The sequence below is a fragment of the Tenebrio molitor genome, chromosome 9 (assembly GCF_963966145.1).
Source record: "Tenebrio molitor chromosome 9, icTenMoli1.1, whole genome shotgun sequence".
NCBI classification, from domain to species: domain Eukaryota; kingdom Metazoa; phylum Arthropoda; class Insecta; order Coleoptera; family Tenebrionidae; genus Tenebrio; species Tenebrio molitor.
In genome coordinates, this window is record NC_091054.1 from 13,103,433 (window position 1) to 13,116,149 (window position 12,717).

Below are 12,717 nucleotides of genomic sequence, written 5' to 3' on the forward strand. Positions count from 1 at the left end.
TGGATAATAGTGAAAATTGCTGAATGTAAACAAACAAACTCGACACACCATTAGGAGAAATGATTTGTTTCTTGAAATAAACAAATTACTTCATGTTTCCTTGACAAGTATTTAATTACAACAAATAATTTATTTATTTGAAATTACAGGAAACTTTCCAAAATCCGAACAACGACATTTACCTGCGCCCTCGCCTAGTCACAGGAAAAACCACTAGTCGGGACGCTCACCAAATATCACCGATAACAGGATCCGCTCAGTGGTCACGTGACGTGTCGCGAACGCCAGTTGACAATTGGCCAACAGTTGTAGCGCACAGTTATGTTTATGTAGATATCACAAGGTATTTGGTACGATGTTAGTTCTTTAATTTGTTGTTAATTAATGTAAAAGTGACCGTTGCGATCTTTGTGGCTTCCACTGGGAAAAAACTAGTGCGTTAGTGCCGTCCGTGCTGTAAAAACCCGGGTCAAGCGACGGAACGAATCGGTGAGTTTTTTTTGCTCTATTACCGGGGGTTGGACTCGGGGGTGGCTGGTTTCGACATCCTTGTCACTCCGTGTGGGGTACTGAAGGCAACCTTGGAGTTTCGCCGGAGACCAACGCGACAAAAACAACCCCGACGACGCTCGGCGGGGGTTAAACCCGCCATGTTTGTTTAGCATTCGCCCTAACAGCATTTCGAACCGATGGGGTTGTTTACACGGTCAACAGTTGTCCGTCGCGAATTGCGTTCGTATCGCGAGAAATTAAAATAATAACCTTGCTTTCTGTATATATTAGCCGTTTAAGGCTCAGCTGACCTTAGTACTGTTTTTGTATCGAATTTTCACTGGTCATAATGGTCAACAATGAAGTAAGTGGCACTGGTAATTGTTTTATCTTTTGGGGTTTCCAGAATGTTGCTGTTGACAAGACGACAGGTCGTTGTCTGGTGGTCACGTGGCCGTTGTTTTGACATTGTCTGTGACAACATTGACTCTAATTTGTAAAAATGGCAGTTTGATGATGAGGTCATTGGTGTTGAGTTTGATCGAACTTCTGGGAGAAATTGACTTTTCTTCGTCACCTTTAATTAACATTCATGTGCGCCCGTGCTATCGCAATCTTGGACAAGAATTAGTACTATTGTTTAATCCTTTATCAGATAAAGCAGGTTGTTTTGCATAATGATCGTTTATTTTAAATGTGCAGTAAATTTAGCAGGGGAGCTATAAAAATAAAAATGGACGATATTTGACTAGGACATGCCCTATTAAGTCACTAATTTGGGTAATGGACTTTAATGCTAGATTGTTTGATATTTGGATCCGTAAACTGTCGTAAAATGCAAATTAGCAAATGAGGAAGACTTATTTTGGGGAGTCTGTATTTAGTCTGCGGCAATACCTAATAAACGATGTTTCACTTTATTACCCATTTTTATGTTTGCCTGCTTAAGATATACCATTTATATTTGCCAATAGGAGTGAGTAATTAATAAGGAAGACTGAGAGGGTAGAAGTTGTTCAGTAAAACAGTAAAAGGAGAAGTAACGTTCAGAACATGTGTATAATACATAGATCATCACAAATTTTTAAATAATCATTTTACGTACATATTTTCTTACAGATAAGACATCTAGTTTACGAGTATACCCGTAATAATAAATAAAATAATATTGTCTTGTGGTCTAGACATTGTAATTTTAAAGAAACTTAATAAACAGGTTTCGAAATAAATTAGGTTGTAACTTTTCAAAATTAATTTTTAGGCAGGTTAAACTAAAGATTTCTGCAAAGAAATAATAGTGACAAGGGGTGCCTAGGTTTTCAAAAAACTGATGAAAAAAAAAAGTAAACAAAGGCCAAAATCAAAGTCTTTATTCTTTGCTAATATGTCAATTGCATCTATAGAATGAAACAGACCATGAAACAATTGTTTTTTGGAGATTGGGACTTCATAATTATTGTAATTTTCTTACAAAACTGTCACCCTTAATTTTTATTTCACATTATTAAAAGAGATGCTGGGAAATAAAAGTATCGGGTGTTTTTTTAAATTTCACCTCAAAGTAGGCGTTGAAGAGTCGATTGTGAACGCACTATACACTATACGGAATACGGATCACGGATCAGCTGTTTAAATTTTACGTTTTTATACGACTGGTGCGTTCACAGTCGACTGTCCAACGCCTACTTTGAGATGAAATTAAAAAAAAAAAAAAAACACCCGATAACCCGATACATTTAACGAGATAGTTAAAAAGCTTACCGAAAGAATGTGTAGAAAGGCTTTATTCTGATTTTGGACAATAAATCATCTTTGAAAGAACTCTTAAAACTGGTCGTCCGAAACTCCTACTGGAATGACTTCCAAAGTCTAGAATAATACACTTATTGCAATAATAGATTGGAAATGATAGGGTTGGTAAACGATCATAAGTAATTTATGAGTTCATGTAGTTTCCGGAAAAGTACCTAGACTCATCAATTACTTATACTCATTTATCAAGTATCATTTCTAATTCTATTAATGAAAGTGTGACGATTTCCGCTTTTAAAAATCATTTTACTAGAACTATTGTCAGACCCTACAATTAAATTGAGGAAGTATAAATTAGGAATGATTTGCGCAAAAGATGTTTTTGAAGAAGATAACTGTTGCTCTAAGGATGATAGAAGAAGATAAAAGAGTCAGGTGTACAATTACAAGAAGTAGAAGAGAATCGGGTTACAAAGAATACGCGCGTTAAATCAAATACCAGGATTTCAAATAAATTGAAAGTAACATCTGATTAACCACAATAAAATTGTATTCACTACGGGTGTCCATCCACACGTGTCAATAATCCTAGCACTCGACGTGAATTTAAGGCAATCTGTAAAAGCTCAAGACATTGTTAGGCAGCTTGTGGAACCTTTTTTAAAGATCAAATATTGGATGACTTACATTCTAAGGAGTGTCTTCACAAGAGTGCTATTATTTCTTACTCTTAGAGGGTGCCAGATATAGTATCTATTGGAGTAGGAGTTTCAAATAAAAATCTTCTTATTATGGATGTTAAAGTGCACTATAACCTTACAGTTGTTCCATGTCATTCGATTATCCTCTATCCTATTCCTCTTGAAATAGGACGAGCGTTCATGAACCCTATTCTTCTCCATGAGTCAGAGGGTTTGTGGGAGTCATAAAACCTTATTCGACGAGGAATGGTGTACTTTGGGCATTGCATTGGACGTTCGGAAAATTTGTTGTCGCTTTCTGTTTCATGATTTAAGAGATGCCTAAAATCAATAACGCCTCCAAAGCAGTCCACGACGTCATACTGGTGATGAAACATGGATAGATATACAAATTTACATTTGAATCTAAAAGAATCGGCATAATGCTGGTTTTTCGCAGGACCTAATCCATCAATTAAAGTATAAAATTGTAGAAAAAACTAATTGTCTTTCTTTTTTTTTTCCAAATCTGTATTCGATGTAAATGTTGCTTTAATCAATATTGATTCGTTATTCATCATGCAATATTGATTGCATTGGCACAGTTGATACACAATGGTTCACAACAATATGCCCGGCAAAAGTCAAAATAGTACTACGTCGAAAAAGGGAGATTGTTTTCTACCACAACAATGCTTCATCTCAGCAAAAAACAAACGCCTTAAGAATAAAGTCACTAGAATATCTGACTTCTGGCCCTGACCTTGTGATTTTTTTTTATTCCCCCAATTATTATTAGAGATAAGTTTTGAAAACCTTATGGTGTTCTTCTTTGTGATCAGATTCAAATTAAATTTGTAACGACAAAAATAATAGGTGATAGCCATAGACATATTTCTAAGAATAAAATCAAACAACTAACATTGTTACAAACTCAATGATGTATTCGTAGATGACATTGATATAGCAATTACTCGTATATACAGGGTGTTTTTTAAATGCTAGAACAAAAAAGGACTGGTAATAGGTGATGATGAGTAGAATCCATACACAAAAAAATTATCTAATAAAAGTTTTTCGTTTTCGAGATAAAAATAAATTAAATAATTTAAATTTTGGTTAAAATAGTTGTATCTTGTATCATTTATGACTTCGCTGTTGTGCCATAAAATTTTTGTAAAGTACCATTTAGCTGTAGAAAAGTTAAGAACCTTTCTCTATTACGATTTTAAGTGATCTCTTTCGAAAGTAATGTATCTAAGAATTCCATCATCTTTTTGATAAAGAATTACTTTCTCAAAAAATTATTTACAACTGATGAACTAATTTACGTTTGAAACAATTTCACCTAGCAATTATGCTTACGTGAAGGAAGATTAATTCTTGCATTGTATACATTGTATAGTTTTTGTTCAAGAAGTAATACTGCATAATGACCAAGTTACTTAGGTAAAGTCTTACAGAAGTATTAGAATTATTGAGTAATCGAAATGTTAGTGTCAACAATATATACTAATGTATCGATGGAAGCAAAACAACTTGTAGCGTGATAATTGGTGACGAAATCTAGAGACATATGTGTTCTATTTTGATTCAAAAATAGCATTTAACACAAAGTATGTTTGGTACAGTCGTGCAGAATCAAAATAGACGAATTTTTGTCGTAGTTTTCATCCGTTGCAATTGTATAAATCAATGCACATTAACAATATGTCTGCTAGAAGGAACGTAAAAATAAGATAAGAAGTTGTGTACCACGACAATATCTCATTTCATTAGACATAACAGATAAACCATTCTTTAGAGACCTTAAATGTAAACTGTTGTTACAGTTATTTTACAAGATTGACTTGATGATTACTGTGAAAGTTACTAGTAAATTACAAAGTGTATAGAATGTCTGTTTAAGTAAAATGAAAATTGTAGAAACAGATCAGGAAAATGTCCTCTTCGAAAACGAAGCATAGACAAAACATTGATACACATTTAAAAAATAATGTTTGTAATTTGCCTCCATTTTGATTCTCTAATAGACATATTAACGAACGCGACGTCATCATCTGGGATGTCCTTATAGCCATTATTTCACGGAACATTTTATGAATATTTTTAGCTTGGCAAAGCTTGATTCGTCATGCGTGTCAGTTTAAATTACAAAATGTGCAAAGAATTATTTATCAGGATTTATCAAGCAACAAATTCGCGACCGTATTTTTGGGAATTTCACGTATTTCAGCGGGCGTACATGAAAGATTTTCTTTCATATTCGTGTTTTGTGACAGAATTTGGATAAAACAAAAGGCGACTTTGAAGACTTGATCAAATTTTCACTTTTAAAATTAAGACATTACCAACCGCCACGAAAATCCCTAAATCGAGGAAAGTAAACATTTTTGTTTAAAAACGGCTTAAAAAGGGCAAATCACAAAAAATAGTATAAAAAACTCGTTTCATAAGACCTTGAAGCACTCATTCTTTAAAATAACTCGTGGCTAGGCCACTCGTTTTTTAATCTTGAATTCGTGCTTCAAGACTGGTCTTATGAAACTTGTCTTTTAATATACTATTAAGGTGCAAATCCACGATGAGATATTTTCATGCAATTTTGGTCTCATGATACAAACATTTCACGAACAACTTGCAGGAGACAATATCTCTATGCTATGTTTCAGTGTTTCATGTCTCTCACGAGTGTTTCCACAATAAAATTTAGTTGTTCGTGAAATGTTTGTATCATGAGACCAAAATTGCATGAAAATATCTCATCGTGGATTTGCACCTTTATACTTAAATTAATATGAAATAGTAGTTTACATAAAAAACGTGGAAACTGATACATTTCGCGCCAGTTGAAATGTTGATGCGCGAGGTGCTAGGTGCGGTAATGACATGAGTGCTCGAAAGACACTTTTCAACTGGTTGTGTACACTGTTTTTTGTACGACCACAAAAACGATACATTTCCTACTGTTTTTCTTGTTATTTTTAAATATATTGCAAATGCAAATAAGAATCGCAGCTGAGGAATTGCTCTTGTTTGGCACACTGTGTGTTCTTCCTGGACACCGCATGATTCAAATGGGGTCGATTAAAACAAACATTTGTATAAATCGGGGAATTACAGTCTTGTTGATACTTATACACCCGTTTGTTTTTTCCCTAATGTCCATTGTTGAACTACATTACTCAGGTGGGTTTTTTCTAAATACGGCAGCCAATCAAGAGTGTCGTCGCTACCAATGAACAATTTTATACGGATAAACTTAAGAAAGAATTTGTTGCTATTTTGTGTCCAAATGAATTTTTTGTATTTCATATTTAAGAGAGAAATATCTCGTTAATACTTTCGTATATTGCTTAGTTCATAAAGGAACGAAGCAATAGGTAGAAATTTAAATTACGACTTGCTCCGTGAAAATTAAATCTTCATTTTGCAAGGATTTGTCCAAGTTCGAAGAATGTAATAAATAAATCTCTCAGCTTCTGTTGGAAGTCATATTTTTCAATGGATATGTTATCGGTGATGGTAAGAAAAGTTTCTGTTAATTTGATAAATGTTTCATTAAATAGAACTTGTCCGTAAAAACTTAATTTACTATTTGCAGAAGTTCAGTTTTAATCTGTTGAAAGAGATAATAACGCTGGCTTCTGCAGGTCACATAAAAAGCAAAAATTGAACCGTTTCTCTGTACAAAACGACACCATCGTCCAAACTATTAAACAACATGAATTCTTACAATAACAAACATGTGCAATTAAACGCGGAGTCTAATGACATTTGCTTTATTACATAAAAAAAAAATAATACGAGAGCTGCTGTGAGAATCTGGTTTAAGTACAACTAGATCCATGAGAAAGTTCTCAAAAACCGTTTGCTTTTACATACATTCCTGAAGATTTTTCAAACGTGTTACACATCCAAGGAAGAGGCTCGAATTAAGTAAGGTCTCTCTGATAGTGATTCCCATGAAACAAACGTCTGACAACATAAACATGAAACGGTGGCATTAGACAAAATGTAAATAAAGCGAGTTTATCGTCGTTCCAAGTACGAAACACGTGTACAAATTATTTTTAATAATAATTAAGGTCTTCCTGTGGTGCGTTAATGTTCGAAGAAAAAAAATAATTGTTGAGTTTTGTGCGCCGCCAGTATTTTTCCTTTGCTTTTACAACCTCGCTTTCGTTTTTTTTTTGCAAAATCGTCACTGTCACATTGCGATAACCGAAAGATTCGCGTTTACTGCCGTAAACATAGAACTATTTCGGGAATGTAGTTTTCCCCAAGGATTGCTCGACTAGGAGTGGAATTGATAATGATAACTCTGGAAGGTTAGTCGGGGATTTTCTCGATATCGCCTCGGATTAGAAATAGAAATGTTCAATCCAACGAAATGTCGGAACTATCGTGTTCCATGGGAATCGCTCATGTCAATGCTATTCAAGGATAAGTAATACTATTTTTACGATTAGGAAAAAAGCTCGAGTTTCCATTAATAGAAATATCGATAATATAGAAGCATGTTGGTTCTATCAGTGTTGAAGAGTAAATAGTAAAACATGACTCACTCGTAATGGATCAGTCGAATGTTATTAACTGTAGAAAGTATAAATCAATTTGTGTTGGTGCTGTGACAGGCTTTGTAAAATATTTTCAGTTTCATGTTGAAATATTATTGGATAGATAATTTAGAAATAATTACAATTTTTTTGATCATTTTGATAGTATTGTTCTTCTATAAAGCAAAACATTAGAGAAAATGAACTTCTTATAATTAGGTGTAGAAAATACAAGAAATTAATATGATCTTTTGAGTGTTGACGTTTGTCCCCAGTCTTTTCTTTTGTTTTTTTATTTAAAAATTGCTAGATTTCAGAACAGCTTTCAAAAAGCAGTACCAACTTCACAGATGTGAAGTTTCAAGGTCACGCGACGGCCATTTGCCAAACAGGCAAAACATTACCTGCATTAATTCTTTTTAGAAATACATAATTCATGGCCCAAATTTTGGTAAAAGTAGATTCATGCAAATATATTAAGTCGATTATAATTATCGACAAGCAGTTTTTTGCATGACCTTAACAATCGACGTTGCTTTTTCCAGTTCAGCATCAAATGCAGTGTAAATTTGTGGTCTGTCGGTGTGCAAAACCTTTGAGAATAGATTAGACAGGTTTTTACGTATGAATTTGTAGGTTTACCGTATTAGGTCAAAAGTGGAGATAATATTGTGCAATTCTTGTGAATCGTTTTTGCAAATACATACATACTTATGTATACACATATGTATGTGTATATTGTTCTACTTTTTTCAGTTGTTTTAATCGGTCATGGTTTACTGCTAACACATTTATTTTATAAAATGGAGAATAACAATTAACAGAAGGAATGAAAAGAATCGTACGTTTATTGTGTATGAAAAATGTCTAAGAATACAAAAGTAAAATCGGTATGATGTTACATAAAGGATATTGTCGTAAAATCAGACTTCAACATAAAAGTGTCTAGAAAGTTTATTTAAAACTCATAAATTAATAAAATTCTAGGAAATTTAAATTTTCAGACAACAAAACTGTACATGTGGAATGGAAAATTTGAAAGATTTTAACTGAAAAGTATCATTTTCATATAGGAGATTGCAATTTGAAGGAAAAAGTGCAAAAAGGTTGTTTCTTCAACCGTCCAAACTTCCTTTACCCTCTTCATATTTCGACGGCGCACACTCATCAATAATAATTACCATCGAACCTTTGGACAAAATGTTTGCTCACGCCCACGAGACAGTTTGTTTCGGGATTAAACAGGATAGATTGGATATTCCGTGGAACAATTAGCCTTCGGACAAGTCCGTGGCGTGAAAATTTAATCAAGAGACATCGACGTTGATTTTCCGACCGGATCGATAGAAAAATTCTAATTTAAACAACAAACACCGTAAAAAGAACGAACACACGGTCGCCTTGAAATTGTTCTGATCCCGAAGTGGATCGCGATTTTTGTCGCCACCAAAACCACCTGATTTATTTGAACTTTGCAACTTTTAGAGAATGTAAATCTCGCACGAAAAGTAATTATTACGGCAATATTTTGTTTGCTCACCCGGTGTTATTTACATTTTTACAAGTGTTATCTTGATCAAACACGTTGCGTCCTACCTGTCTCCCGTCTTGAGCATCTTCTTCCAGCAAGGGGTTCATTGTCGTCTAGGACAACGAGGATGATTCATGTTATTAACAAGTGCTCACTGTTGGCCGGCAAATTGGCGGTCGTGGGTGGACCCGTGCGAAAAAAATTAAAGGGAATAGTCAAGGTCTCGTCGATTCGACATTTCGACTTGACACCAAATCCCAAAAAGTCAGACAAGGTCAAGTGTAGACTGCAGTTTTTGGTTTTGCAACTGGTCGACTTGCGAAAGTCTCGACTAATTAGGGTCAGTTTCCGCGAGAAAATCGACCCGTCGAAGACATGACCAGGCATACGTTCCCCCTGTCGAGGTACGTGATCAGGCATGTCTTTGGCACGAAACAGAAGAGAGTCTTCCGCTATCGACGTTGAGTAACGGAGTTTCATAATGGAAGAGCATTGTTTCTTGTCGAGTCGCGAAAAACTTCCATGAGGCGCAGTAATCGCTATTAATATAACGCTATCAGCAATAATTTAATTTATCAATTAATAAATAACGCAAGCGTGTGTTTTTTTATTATTATAAACGAGGACATTCAGTCAATATAGTTTTATGTCCATTCCATTTCTGGAGTTGTACGGTGTGGACTTCCTGAAGTGCTGTTTATGTCGGCCAGTGTGGATACTCGAGAGGATTTAATTAATGTAATCAAAAATTATAGGCGGACTGGGATCACAGTGCTGCCTGAATTCTGGACGAGTCCTAATTGGGTAGAGGTTTTGGTAACTTCCATGTTACAGTTTTTGGACTGGTGAATGACTTAAGTACGGCAGAAAGTACACGTTTTTGTTAATTGTGAAAGTTCCAATCGAATAATTGCGGAAGATATTTATATTTTTTAAATTCTAGAACCGAAACAGTCATTTTTGTTTTTTTTTCAACATTTTTACCGTAAGTGCTTTTTGTCTCTTCTGCACTCATCCTCCTTAATTTAGATTATTCTTTGTGTGCTTTCTTCCATTAAGTGTTTCCTGCACTCTCGAATCTTTTCTTATAATTTCTAGCCAAATATTTGAACTCTCTTCAGCATGTGGCGATCAACAATAATTTAGATCAAAGGAGCCTTTGGGATTTTGGACGTATTTCCAAATCTAGACGTTCAGATGCTTTGGATACGAAGTATTTTTGGTTACATATATCGTGCGATCCATTAAATTTGTTATTAGAGTTGGCGCTGGAACTGTCAACGCATGTCTAATTTTGAACTATCGCAGCAAACGTCACATTTAATGACAATTGTAAAACAGAAAATGGCGAATTAAGATTCGAGGAATTAAGAGAAAAGTTACAATAGTAATGTTTATTTTATTAAACAATGTTACAACAGATGCTCAAAAGTGTTCACCATTTTGTTCTAAGCACAAACGGGCCCTTCGTTTAACTCCACTGATAACATTTTGTAACATTAATTTATACACACATAAGTGTATTGATTCAAGAAGACCTACGGCTTCAGTTCCAGCGCCAACTTTAATAACAAATTTAATGGATCGCTCGATACATACCTATACGTAAAGAAACGAAAAATTAGACACTGTCAAAGTCATAGCGGCCCCTTATCTAAGTAAATTGTTGATCGCACGGTATCTTTCTATCCATTCTAAGTTCTCATATTATCCCATTTCTTTTTTCTCCCTTCTTCACTCTGGCATTCTCTATTCACAATAATTTTACTTGTGATGCCGCTACTTTTTTTTTTAATTGTTCACACTGCTATACCTACACTTTAAATATCTTTATGTTCATATTTTTTCAACTTTATTCATGTTGTTGCAGCTATGATAGTATGTATGTTCTTTGAGCATGATCTTGCATAAAACAGGACTACTTTGTTGATAAAATGTGTAAATTTTAGTGTCTTCATGAACTCGAATCTTATTTTTCTGTATTATTGTCTTAGCTATTGTTTTTTATCGTCTTAATCCGTTCATTTGTTTCCTGATTTAAAGCTTTAAATTCTATTTTTAAACCTATTTTACATTTCTAAGATTAAGTTGTTCGAGTAACAATTTGTCACATTATGTTAATAACATTTTATCACAATTTTTTTTTACATTTTGAAGATTATTAAAACAAGAAAATGTAATTTTCACGATGAGCGCCGCCGCTGGATAATTGGAGTTCTTGGTGGAAAACAGCTATTTCATAAAATACCATCATTAATTAATTTTATTTTTGAATTTATTTTTGGTTTATAAACGATTTTATTCGAAGGTAAAATAACAAGACCTAATTTTTTTTTATCGGATAAATTTTTCAGTTTTACGAAAACTCAGCTTTGACAATTTTTCGAGTTGAATTTGGGCATTTTACCTTTGAATAAAAATGCCCAAATATCAACAAGTAAAATTGTCTCAAGCAAAAATGTTTAAGTGGGAAATTTATCAGATATAAAAAATTAGGTCGTGTTATTTTTGGCAAGATTAATTCCAGAAAACAAACTTTAACGTTAGGTAATTATTTATTTATTATACAGTTATTAAAAACACAACTATTAAAAATAATTTGAGAATCTGACGATAGGAGGAGCATGCATTTTTAATGACTTTTGAGAGATGACAGAGTAGTAGGACGGTTTTATCGCGGTAGACATTTTTTATTATGAAAGCAAGCACTCTGATTGGCTGAACACGCACGTTTGATGTAGGTGGGAATTAATCGTATTTATTTCTAATCGTTCAATTTTTTTTTCGATGTGTTCTTAGATTTAAGACATTAAAAATCTATTAATAACTTAAAAAGTTACTTTTGACAAGTCAATGTTTTACTCAAAAACACTGCGCGAAAATTTCTTAAAAAAACGTTATTTCTAAGACGTGGAGTATTTGCAAAATGTTGTAGCTATTAAAAATGTTTTTATATCACATATTATTTATTTTTTGTAAGAAAAACTGTCAGAAATGAAGTTTAATGTATTCTACAGCCGATCAGGTTCCAAATTCATTAGCAAAACACGAAAAAGCTGAACATTTCGAGTTCGTAATGACAATGAGAAACAGCTTTGTAAGACAAGAATATTTTCAGGATTTGCTTCTCGTTTGAAAAAAAAATTGTAATTTTTCCGTTCCCAAATAACAATAATTTTTAAGATTCGTCTTGATGTGTCCGTTTAGACTTAGAGTTTCTTTGCAAATAATTTTTAACATTGATGATTTTTCCGTTTTTACAAAATTGTATACATATACTTAAATGAAATTAGATAAATATTGCTGCAAATATTTATCGGATTTAAAGAATTTAAAGTTATCAGTTTACAACGCTCGTTTGACGTATGTCATTATCTGTTGTATAACTAACCGAAAGTAATCCAAAACTAGAGAAAAAATAAATAAATTGCATGATTTTTCAGAAAAAAAATACACAAGTTTAGACTGGGTAAAATGAAATTTTGGCTTGTTTTATCTCAAAACAATAGCGTTCCAGATTACTAAAGCAAATATTTTTATTGTGTTTTATTTCGCTGATACACTATCAGTTTTATTAAAACTGCATTCGAACACCGACACGCACATTAACTTTTCGTGGATTTTGAAAACTCTTTTCCGGCAATTTCGAATTGAAAACTATCCGTCTTTAACGACACGAAAAATGCCAGAAAACACAAAACAT

General features: G+C 33.5%; 1 protein-coding gene across 1 annotated transcript in view; it reads left to right on the plus strand.

Annotated features, from left to right (window-relative positions):
* Window positions 1-297: 297 nt before the first annotated feature.
* The window catches only part of gus (gustavus), a 96,400-nt gene continuing 83,980 nt past the window's right edge, over window positions 298-12,717 (plus strand). Inside the window, exon 1 of the mRNA XM_069059540.1 lies at window positions 298-489. The gene's annotated coding sequence lies outside the window, so the exon portion shown is untranslated. The remainder of the gene's footprint in view (window positions 490-12,717) is intronic.